Source organism: Sorex fumeus, unplaced genomic scaffold (assembly GCF_029834395.1).
Source record: "Sorex fumeus unplaced genomic scaffold, SorFum_2.1 ptg000129l, whole genome shotgun sequence".
In the NCBI taxonomy this organism is placed as follows: Eukaryota; Metazoa; Chordata; class Mammalia; order Eulipotyphla; family Soricidae; genus Sorex; species Sorex fumeus.
The window spans coordinates 1,003,798-1,015,916 of record NW_026606186.1 but is presented as its reverse complement, the minus strand read 5'-3'; the positions used below and the strand labels follow the sequence as shown (position 1 = coordinate 1,015,916).

General features: G+C 40.6%; 1 pseudogene; it reads left to right on the top strand.

The window, feature by feature from the left end:
• Nucleotides 1-4,866: 4,866 nt before the first annotated feature.
• On the top strand, nucleotides 4,867-11,713 carry LOC130045704 (carboxy-terminal domain RNA polymerase II polypeptide A small phosphatase 2-like; annotated as a pseudogene).
• The last annotated feature ends 406 nt before the right edge of the window (nucleotides 11,714-12,119 follow it).

Genomic DNA, 12,119 nt, shown 5'->3' with positions numbered 1-12,119 from the left:
CTATTCCTGGCTCTGTCCCTGGGGATCATTCCTGGTGATGCAAGGAGAGTCATATGGGGAGCCAACTGGACTTGGTGGCTTGTAAGGCAAATGCCTTACCCACTGTGCTAGTTCTCTAAAACTTCTTAACAACACTTAATTTTACAAAGAAGAAAGCAATACATACAGTGTTTTATTTAACATTTGTCATGTTTTTACAGGATTATTTGTATAGAGGAGGCATTTAATCCCCAGTGTTAGACTTGATAGTAGAAATACTGGTAGTATAGTAACAGTATCATAAAGCAAAATATTTAGGGTTAGGCCATCATTAAAAAATATTAATTTTTTAAAATAATACATTTTTATATTTTAGAAAAGTTCCACAACGTTTATACTTAGGATTAGCTATGCATCTCGTAGGTTTATGAATTTTTCAAATTGAAAAATTCAAGACTTTCTTGTTCAGGATTATTAAAGATCTCAAAATAGTAACAGCAGAGTTATAAAACCAAGAGTAGGACCTAAGTGGGGTCCTGTGACTGCCTTCTTACGCAGACAGTATCTCGGTACATGCCCTAGCAGGGATATGAGAATAATGAAGCACATTAATATTTCTTTAGTGAAATGGGTGCTCTTCATGACAAGTGGTATACATAAAAGACATATGTTTAGGTCAGATTCACCATGAAATGAGTGTAACATAAACATATTACAAATGAACTGGTATGTATATGTATTTGAAGTTGTGAATTCCAGACAAGGAGTTTGTGTTTTCCAGGTAAGCCACACATGTGAGCCTTTATGTGGTAGATCTAACAACCACTTAGAGAACATGGAAGCCAGAGGGAACTGAGTTGTGATTAGGGCTTTTGCTTTGTTTTGTTTTTCCAAACGTGAAGGTGTTCAGGACTTACTCCTGGCTCTGCACTCAGAGATCACTCCTGTCAGGCTCAGAGGACCATATGGAGTGCGGGGATGGAACCCCAGTTGACTGTGTGCAAGGCTGTAAAAAAGCTACCTGCTGCATTATGACTCCGACCCACATTTGTTGTGAGGCGTTAGACTTACAAATAAAAGGCAGATGCATACTGTGGTTGTCCCTTAGTTAAGCAAAGAAGGAGCTTAGCCTGGGAGAGAGGAGGAATGGGAGGGCAACAAAGATTGTTATTTATTGGTGGTTGAAGTGGGCAGCAAATCTCATTGATTTCTAAAAATCAATGAGAAAACAACAGCTCCCCTTCTACTTATTTGGAATCCCTCTTTTACATGATTTCCTCTAAAGGAATAGCCTCTCGAGTACCAAAGAATATGGCACAAACCTCACAAACAAGCAAAAGAACTAAATTTCAAATAGCAACAGTCTTATCATTATGGTATTGATATCTGTGGCACTAATATATTTTCTTTATGAATATGCTGAGAATGCAGAATATACTTAGGAACAGTAATCTCCTGCTGCCCAAGCATATGATCCTGGTAGCTTGAGTTTATGGAATAAAATTTGTAACCATTTATTGAAATTTACCATTTTAGTGAACAGAAAATAGTTAATCATGAATAGTAGGGGCTCAGTTTTAGGGTTCCTGTTCCATGACTTATTATTAGAGATGTATCCAGCCATACAAACACATGCACACAATATCCTTTACTAACTCGAGCAGTTTTAATGAAAAAATTAAATATACATACTTAAATATATGAAATATATGAACCTCAAAATTCATATTCTTTTTTAATATTAGTTTACATTGTTTTAATTTCCATAATATGCATTTGTTATTGATATACACATATTGGGATATTAAATAGGTGAGCAGATTGTTAAAAATTTATGAGATAGAATTTTAGTGGAATATTGGAAAACTAGAACTGAATAAAAATAGATGCAGAAAACACATGCACCAGAAAAAAAAGTACTGGTTTTTAATATTCTTAGAGAATAAGGAAGAAGAGAGTTGCTGGAATTGTCCTAGTGGAACTCAAGTCTATGCAATCATTTCAGGCATGTTGGGATTGAGAAAATTAAGGGCAGGACCTCTATTCCACTCATGTGCTTCTTAGAAAATGAGGCAGTCTAAGAAAGAAAAGCACGACCAACTCCAATTATTTTTCACAAGTGTCACATGCAAATGTATAATCATTCAACAGAAAGACAAAGTAGGAAAGCACCTCATTATAGTTGGGTCCCACCTATTCATTTCTGATGAGAACAACTAGACTATTAGAATGAATGAGATTATTCAGAAACTTGTATGTTTACTTAAAATCTCTCACTATCAGATACAATATATTTGAACTTAAGGCACTCATTTAACAAGCAGAAACGGACACAACAAATGTGGCCACTAAGATCAACAAAGTGCAGATTTATTTTATCAAAACTTCAGCTTGCTACTTTTCCTGTGTAAGAGGAGCTTGGATCAATTGCAAATTCTAAAATAACACTATAGGTGTCAGTAAGATACCTTATAAAATATATCAACAACAAAAGACAGGTTTTTAAAAACTTACTCAATATTTTTGTGAAATAATAACATTTTGTCACAAGATGCCCATGCACAAAGAAATGAAGTTTCCTATGTCTCTACTATATGCCCAATAAATTTTATCCTTCCTTTCCCTGGAGAGGCTCTGGTTGGTGATTTCTATAATTATTCCGTCCCATCGGTATCTTGCTCACTTATTCTGACAATTTTCTTTAATTTATTTTCAAAAAAATCAGAAAAGCCATTAGGGGTCAAGAGAATCAAACCATCTACCAATCAAATAAGCCCCCTTCCCTTAACTATAAAGTCTGTTTAAATATAAATATAAAGAATGTTACAAGATTTATTTATTATTATTATTTATTTATTATTTATTATTTATTATTTATTTTTATTTATTTTATTCATACTCTACTGTGTCCCATCCATTTCTTTTGGTCGTGCCTTTGAGTGGACATCCACTAGACACTTTTGCTCTTATCTTCCTGAAAGAATAACAGACTTCTCATATCTAATATCATATCTAATATGACTTCTCATATCTAATATTTTTTTGAAAATGGGAAATGTGTCAACCTGTGACTTTCTCCCAAGTTCTAGGAAGAATACTACAGGGGCTAAAGCACCTAGTTGCATGAGCATTAGCTATTGCCTGGCACAGTTCCTGGCACCTCCAAAAGTAATGTCTGAGCACAGAGCCAGGAAGAGCCCTTCAGCACCAATGGAAGTGTCACAAACCCCACAAACAACCCCCCTCCCCCAATTTCAATATTCTGTATCACTTGAACTTTTATGGAAGCAACCTATGTTTTTATAACAAAATAGTTATAGAACACTTTTTGGGCTAGTTACTATTCTGAATGTTTCACCTGTTTACTCGTTTAACTCACAACATCCCTCCTAGAGAGATGTTATGATTATCATCGTCATCTTAAAAGAGAGGACATGAGTTAGGGGCAAGTAAAGCTCTTTCATCAAGGCTGTAATCACTAATAAGTAACAGAGATTATGTTGAACCCAAACATGATGTCTCAACTCAAGTATTTCCACTCAAGCATTATGGTTCCAAATCTTTGCTGTTAAAAAGCCCATATAGTGCTCTCACCTTATGGAACTTTTCTATCAGTTATTTATCTGTGAAATTTCTCGAAGGTCATCTTATCTTTCTTTAATTAGAAAGTTTAAAACCCTTATGATATGCTATGCATAAAAGTTTAAAAGTATTTTGAGGGTTTTAAAGTTTTTCCAGATGAAACCTTCTAGCCTTATCACCATGGACTTAATTCTGAATTCTGCCAGTCTCTCTGAAGCACAGTATAGAGATTTTAAGAATCACACCACACATTCCTACCTCAAAAACCAAGATAAGTATCAAATAAACCATCTCACTTTATATCTTAAAGAAATGGAAAAAGAACAACAAGAAAAACCTAAGAAAGAAGAAGTAGCAATAATCAGAGAGAAAATAAATCAGATAGGGACTAAAAAGACAATAGAAAACTTCAATGAAACAAATAATTTATCTTCATATATTAAATGAAATCATCAAACTTTGCCAAGAAAGAATTCAAATACATACCAAAATATTAAAGATGTTACAACTGATAGCAGAAAAGTAGAAATTATTATAAAATATTACTATAAGATTATATATCAACTAATTAAAAAAGTGAATTCCACATGTAATCCACTAAGACTTAATTATGCACACAAAAATTAGAAAATCTATACAGAAAAATTATTAGTAAAGAGATCAAATTAGTAATTAAAAATCTTTCAACAAATGAAAGTCCATGACCAGATCAATTTACTTATGAATGTTTATCTAATATTTTATGAAAAATTAATACTGAGTTTTTTCAAACACTTGACAAAAAATACAAGGGGGAGAATACTTCCAAAATCATTCTATGAGATAGCTTGATAGTAAAATGTGATAAGAATGTCATAGCACTGTCCTCCTGTTATTCATCAATTTGCTCGAGCAGGCACCTGTAACGTCTCACAACAAATTGTGAGACTTGTGTTACTGTTTTTGGCATATCGGATATGTCACAGATAGCTTGCCAGGCCTTGCCCTGTGGGCAAGATACTCTCTCTAGCTTGCCGGGCTCTCTGAGAGGGACGGAAGAATTGAACCTGGGTCAACCGGGTGCAAGGCAAACACCCTATTCGCTGTGCTATGGCTCCAGCCACAAAGAATGTCATAAGGAAAGAAAATAATAGGCTATTATTCTTCATAAATACATATGCAAAAATACTCAAAGAAGCAAAGTAAATTTACATTCAATAATCTAGTAAAAAGATTATGAACCATGTTCAAAGGAAACTTATTACCAGGATACAATTATAGTTCACCATCAGCAAATCAATCAAAATGATATGCCAAATTAACAAAATGAAGTATACACATGTGATCATCTCAATGGATGCAGAAAAAGCATTTGATAAACTTCAATATACATTCATGATAAAAATTCTCAGCAAAGTGGGTATAGAGGGATGCATCTCAAGATAATTAAGGTGACAAATCATAGTGATATTCTTGTTGAGTGAAAAGGTTTTCATTTTTCTTTAAGATCAGGGGCGATACCAATTTTTTCTTGACAATTTAATTCACATCATATTGAAAGTCTCTATAGCCAAGAACTGAGAATATTTGACCCCTCCGTGTCCTTAAAGTTCCAGCCTGATTTCACAAGCACTTTCCCATATTTTCTTTCACCTAGACTCTGCAAACCTAGCTAGGTACCTGCCCTTCTCACCCCTGACAAGAGCCTTCCTGTGCTTTTCCTGAGCCTGAAGGCCTCTCTGCATGTCACTGTACTGCCACCAGCTGCATCAAACCTGTGCTCCAGATGGTTACTTCTTGCTCGTCCAGTGACTGCAGACCAGGTGACCTGGTCTGGGAAATCCAGTAACTTCTCTGTCATCCTGTGAACTTCAGTGTTGGGGTCTCAGCCGTCAGCCTGAGATCCTGGCCAAATCCCCTGCCCTTGGAAACGGGAGCTGGTTCTGTTCACAGGGGCCCAGCGCCTTGTGCCAGCACTCCACCCAGAAAGGCACTCTGTTTGAGAGGATATAGGGATGTAGGATGCAGCCTTACCATCTGCCCATGTTAATATGCCCAGCCCTGAAGGCGGGACATGTAAATCATTAACTAACATCTATATTGAGCCTGTACGAACTGTACGCACTGTCCTCAGAGATATATGTATAAGTACCCCTGTGTGAGTTCTAATAAATGAAGAGCTGCTTGAGCTCCAGCTTTCCCCACTCTACGTGGTTCTTTCTCAGTGGTGGCAGGGGCCCACGGTGCACAGAAGGGCAGGGCAGAGGCTTCTCCCCTTCCCACTCCCTTTCCTATAGGGAGTAAGTCTGGTGGCTTGGGGAATCATACTCCAGTGTGTCAGGGTTGACTGGCCAGGACCCTGACACTTCAGCCTTACCTTCTCTGCTGGGTTCTGCCGAACCTTAGGAAGGAGTTTCTCCTAAAAGTCTCTCTCTCTCTCTCTCTCTCTCTCTCTCTCTCTCTCTCTCTCTCTCTCTCTCTCTCTCTCCCCCTCTCCTCTTGAGTACCATATATAGTTAAAAATAACTTACAACTAACTACTCTTCCTACTCTTCATTCATAGATTTTATTTCTTTTTGGGTCACACCTGGCGATGCACAGGGGTTACTCCTGACTCTACACTCAGGAATTACTCCTGGCGGTGCTCAGGGAACCATATGGGATGCTGGGAATAGAACCTGTGTCAGCTTCATGCAAGGTAAATGCCCTACATGTTTTGCAGAGTCTCCTGCCCCCGTGCCTGGCTGTCCTCACCAGGGTCCCTTGGAGGGGGGCAGGTTGAGTTTCCCTCCCCGCCCCAAACAGAGTTCCAGTAGCCAAAGACCTCCAGAACCAACCACCACCATGCTGAGACCACTCTCCACATGCATAAAGGTACCGGCAGAGGAACAAAGGTATGCAGATCCCAGGGCTGCGATCTCCAAGCCTGCTCGGATTGGGGCTGAGCATCCTCCACCCAGATCCTCCACCTTCCAGTAGGCAGGGGTCACACCCACCATCTGACCCCCAGTGCCGTGTAATTCCATCAACGGCCAAGACCCAGAGACTATAAAACCCAGCTTCCCAAAGTGCGTGGCCGCATTCCCGGCCGCGCCACATCTTATTATCTCATTCTTACTTTGGACAACCTAGCAGGTTACCGAATGTTACCTGCCCACATGGCAGAGTCTGGCAAACTCCCCGTGGCGTACCCAATATGCCAAATACCAGTAACAATGATGGGTCTCATTATCCTAATCCTGAAAGAGCCATGAATATGGCACTTTTTAAAATCTCAGGGCTAGGACGAAGGAGACATTACTGGGGTCTGCTCGAGGCAATTGACGAACAAGATGATTGAGATCGTGATCGTTGTGCTATCACTCTAGGCCCTCATTCATAGTTTAATTCTCCTTCATATTAATATTTTCCTGTACAAGTCACTCTGGTGCTGCCTTTTGATCAGATGAAAACACAACAAAGTAGAGTCCATGGAATGAGTTTTATTTGACCATTTTCCCCCCTTAAAGAGTTTTCCATCCAAAAGCTCTTTCATGTTTTCTCTCTGTATCTCCCTCTTTCATTTACCCGTTCTTTCTCTCTTTCTCCCCTACTTTGTTTCTCTACAGGCTGATTGTCCCCACTTCTCTTTTTCCTCTAGGTACTTCAGATGGCTGTGAAGCAGGCAGGGAGACAGGGAGGGGAATCCTTGACAATGAACTTCAGGTGAATTTCAAAAAGTCAGTACTAAATCAACACCATCAGAGCCCATGCAGGAAGAATACTCTGTTGACAAGGGCCTACCAACAGACCTTCAAAGCACAACATATTGGAAAGGCCCTCAAAAAGCAGTTTTGGAAAACCAAGTTGCCTATACCTGCTACTCTGGGCATACAACTTCATAGCACGTACTGCCTCATGTCCTGAGAGCCACTGTAGCCCAGCACTTTGGATGTGCTGTCTGTCCTTTAAGATGCTCACTCCATTCCTCCTAGCAGCCTCCACCCTAAATTGGGGTGTGGTATTCCTTCACAATTCTCTTCCGCTTCTCTCTGGAGAAGACTGCCTTCACTTGGGAACTTCTTTTCTTTCTCTCTCTTTCCTTGTATTTCCTAAAGACAATTTCTTTGTTCCACGCTTTTTTCTTTTTCTTTCTTTCTTTCTTTCTTTCTTTCTTTCTTTCTTTCTTTCTTTCTGAGTTTTGGGTCACACCCGGTAATGCTCAGGGGTTCAGGGGTTACTCCTGGCTCATGCACTCAGGAATCACTCCTGGTGGTGCTTGGGGTACCATACGGGATTCTGTAAATCGATCCCAGGTTGGCCGCGTGCAAGGCAAATGCCCTACTTGCTGTGCTATTGCTCCAGCTCCCAATTCTACTCTTTTTTCTGCTAAAATTATTTTCTGTGAGAACAGACAATTCTGAGCAACCTGGGTGGAGTCCAGGACTCGGTTGCTTATGCTGTGCACAAGCTTCTGTGGACTTTTATGCGTCCTGACCTCTGGGACACCTTGGAGGTGAGATTGTGGTGGATCAAGCAGGACACTGGGGGCTCTCTTCTCTGTGGGCCCCTGACCCCTGCCACACACAGCTGGATAAAGTGGTACGTCAACATCCCTATCTCTCTGACTGCAGGGTACTATTTGGATGCTCAGCTAAAGACACCCCATTCTGCAGGAAGAGCCATCTCTCCTAGCTGTAGGTAAAGGGACATGGAGGGTGGGGATGGTGTAAGGTTGGTTTGTTAAGAAGCTTTTTGAGTTTCAGTGTCTCTCGAGAGAATGAAGTTGCCCGTTCAATGAGCACCATTATATATAACCTGGGTAATTCCACTGCAGGATATAGCTTCCCTTCTCGAAAACAGTTTCATGAATGTTAGCACTTTTAGAAATGTTGGAAAAGAACATCACAAGGAAATTCAGGAAAAACTACCTGACATTTAAAAATCCTGAGTTCCTGCAGGAAAATTTATGAGTACTTATCCAGCAGAGGTTCCTATTGATTCAGAATGGCTACTAGACTCTCAATGAGAAACAGTGGATTTGTCTGGAAAAAGTTCTGGGGAGGTGAGATGGAGCTATAGTACAATTAATGCAGCCAATGGGGTTCAATCTCCAGCATCCCATATATCCCCAGAGTCTGCCAGAAGTGATTCCTGAGTACAGAGCCAGGAGTAACCCCTGAGCATCACCAGATGTGACCCCCCCCCCAAACAAGCAAATAAAGTTCTAGAGAGGTGGATTTGAGGAAAGGGTGAGGAAAGCGTGAGCCTATAGTGACTCTAAAGGCTTCTATTTCCTTTTCACATGAGTTCTATAACCCAGACCCACTGATGTCCTAATACACAACAGCTTTCAAATGACTTTTTTTCTAGTCTGAAAACTTCCCACATTCTCCTTCCTGAAAAATAATTGTTCTCTAGGTATAGCTTAGCAGACTCTTGCTATAAAGCCTTCTATGAATGAGAAAAACTGGTAAAACATATTCCTCTTTTGCTTATTCCACAGAATAATTATGGTGAAAAAAATGGGTGTAAAGAGATTCTGTATTTTTCCCTTAAGACAGTATCCCCCTCTACTGGTGAGAGCCTGTAATTCCCAGACACCACTAAGACAGCTTTGAAAAGTGAATCACCCAGGATTGTTTCTGTATTCTAGAGCAAACTTGGTGCTTTCTTACACACAGTGTGACAAAATTTCTAAGGAAATCATGTGCTACTTCTATTTTCTCACTTATTTGATTATGAACATCTTATTATCTCATTCCTACTTTGGACAAACTGGCAGGCTACCGAATGTAACCTGCCCACACGGCAGAGTCTGGCAAACTCACCGTGGTGTACCCAATATGTCAAATACCAGTAACAATGATGGGTCTCATTATCCTAACCCTGAAAGAGCCTTGAATATGGCACTTTTTAAAAAAATCTCAGGGCTAGGACGAAGGAGACGTTACTGGGGCCTACTCGAGGCAATTGACGAATAACAGGATGATCGTGATTGTGATCGTGATTGATTATGAAATTTTCTTCTTCAAGCAATGCCCTAGTATTTGAGGGAGAGACGAGGTAATTTACCAAATGAACGTTTATTTCCCAGAATGTAGTTTATCTTCCAAGGAGCTGAACTAATTATGATTTAGAAGACTGATCTTCCAGTGTTTATCTCTGTGACTCTTCTCTCAGTCTCTCCAGAGAATCAACAATATGGCCTCCAGCTTTGAGAAATGATCAGTACTTTGTTTTAAATTCAGCTGATTCTATTAAGATATTAAGGAGGCTCTCCAATCAATCATTGACTTCTGTATTCTGAGGAAGTAAGGACAGACAAATCTGGAGGAAGTGGATTGCTCTAGTGACACACGTGGGAAAGCCAGAGATGTCTTCTTAGGCTTGAAGAGGATCATTGAACCCTAGAAACATATATGTTTTAATGCTAGTTTCTTTCATTGATATAGGATAAGATGTCACAGTAAGAAGTAAATATAAAGAAAGAAAAAAAGAATTTTGACATTTGGTTAGTCTCATCTCAACATTTTAATGACAACAAAATGGAATAAATAAAGCAAGGCATTTACAGGAGATTCTCAGAGTACTATTTCCTGAATGCTGCTGTCATGCCAAATGGAATGATTGTATATCCTTTGGGAAATTATTCTAAATGAAACTCCAATACATTTTTTCTTTCTGTACAAATAATTTTATTACAAATTTGCATTTTTAAAGAAATATACATTTAAGGAAATTACATCAAAGGTGGGCTGGAGTGATATAGCACAGCAGGTAGGGCATTTGCCTTGCATGCAATGGACCTGGGTTTGATTCCTCTGCTCATCTCGGAGAACCTGGCAAGCTACTGAGAGTATCTCACCCGCCTGGCAAAGCGTGGCAAGCTACCCGTGACATATTTGATATGCCAAAAACAGTAACAGGTCTCACAATTTGTTGTGAGACGTTACTGGTGCCCGCTCGAGCAAATTGATGAACAATGGGAGGACAGTGCTATAGTGCTACATCAAAGGCCTTAGTAGTCTTTAAAGTATTTTGGAGACTTTTACTGAAATGTCATTTCAGGTATAGAGGTCCAATTCTGTTCTCCTGCGACCTACCAGTCCTGCCAATGTCTGTACACAGTTCCTGAGAATGCAAGGGAGCTGCCTGCACACACCCATAGGGAAGCTGCCGACATCCAGTTCCAAGAAGCTGTTTCCCACTGGGCTGCAGAGAGAGGGACCCGCCCAGATGAAGGTCTATCCAGATGAAGGTCTATCCAGGGCAGAACTTGAGAAGTCAAATCATTCTGTTTGTGGTTACTGTGTAACCCCCTGAAGATACTTAATACAGAATAAAATAATAACCCTCAAGGACATGGCTTTGCCATGACAGGCACCACTGACACAAAGTTTAATTTTGGCCATACATGGTTTTTGGGTTGGAGGTGAACAAGAAATACTCATGTTTCCCATTCTAAACCCTAGAGCTGAGATTCTAGGTTAACGGGAGAAACTGTGTCAGCTTTATCTAGTGCATTTTGACAGCTTGGTGTATCCATACCCCTCCCCCACCGCCCCAACACCATGTTTTAAATTGTATAGTCACTTTTTTCTAAAGCCAACCCCCCCCCTCACCCCCGGCTCCAACCCTTTTTTGGTTGGCATGTCGATTGCTCAGCTCCAGTGTCTCCAGAACCAGTCTGATGAGATCACAGGACCTGCCTACTCCCAGAGGTGACAGGAAAATCAAGGAAAGATCTGTGTGATCCCTGACCCAGATGAAACACTTGTGCATAATCCTTTAAGCTGATCAGCAACAACGCTGCTGATTTCATCATGCCTGTAGAGATTGAGGGAACCACTCACCATGCCTTATGTGGGTGAGTTTCTGAGATGAATGGGGGAACTTTTTCAACTCTTCACTACCAGCCTGACCATGTGACAGGTCTGCTGGACAGGTGTGGCGAGTCCTGTTGTGTTCCACTAGGTCAAGGACCTCAGCCTCCTGGAAAGGAACCTGGGAAAACCCTGTTTTGTAGAACTCATCTACTTCTTATGTCTTCCACCCTGAGAATGCAGTACCTGTGCAGTGTTGGTTGGATGACAAGTCAGACACTGAACTGCTGAAACTGATTACTATCTTTGAGGAGTTGAGTAGAGCAGAGGATGTCTACATCAGCCTTGGTCCCCTGCGGGCTCCTTAGCCTTTACTGCTGCTGAGCATGGCTGTTCCCGTAGGGGACTCCCTACACTGTGCCAATGATCAGCCTGACAGACAAACTGGAAACTGGAGTATCTCACCAAATCAGACCGGGAAATAGAAGTTACTGGAAAACTCTAGAACAGGTGAGATGTAGAACGCGCAAGCATCACGTGAAGGATACCTAGAGATAGCTACCTGTTCCCTGAGTTGGGTTCCCAAGGTGGACGTGAGTGGATGTGTTATGTGTGTGTGTGTGTGTGTGTGTGTGTGTGTGTGTGTGCGTGTGTGTATGTATCTGTGTCTGTGTGTGTGTGACTTTGAACCATAGCCCTGGGATATAAATGTTTCTGTTTGAGAGGGAAGCTGAAAGACCAACACTTTCCCGAGGTTGTAGGTTGTTTTGTCTC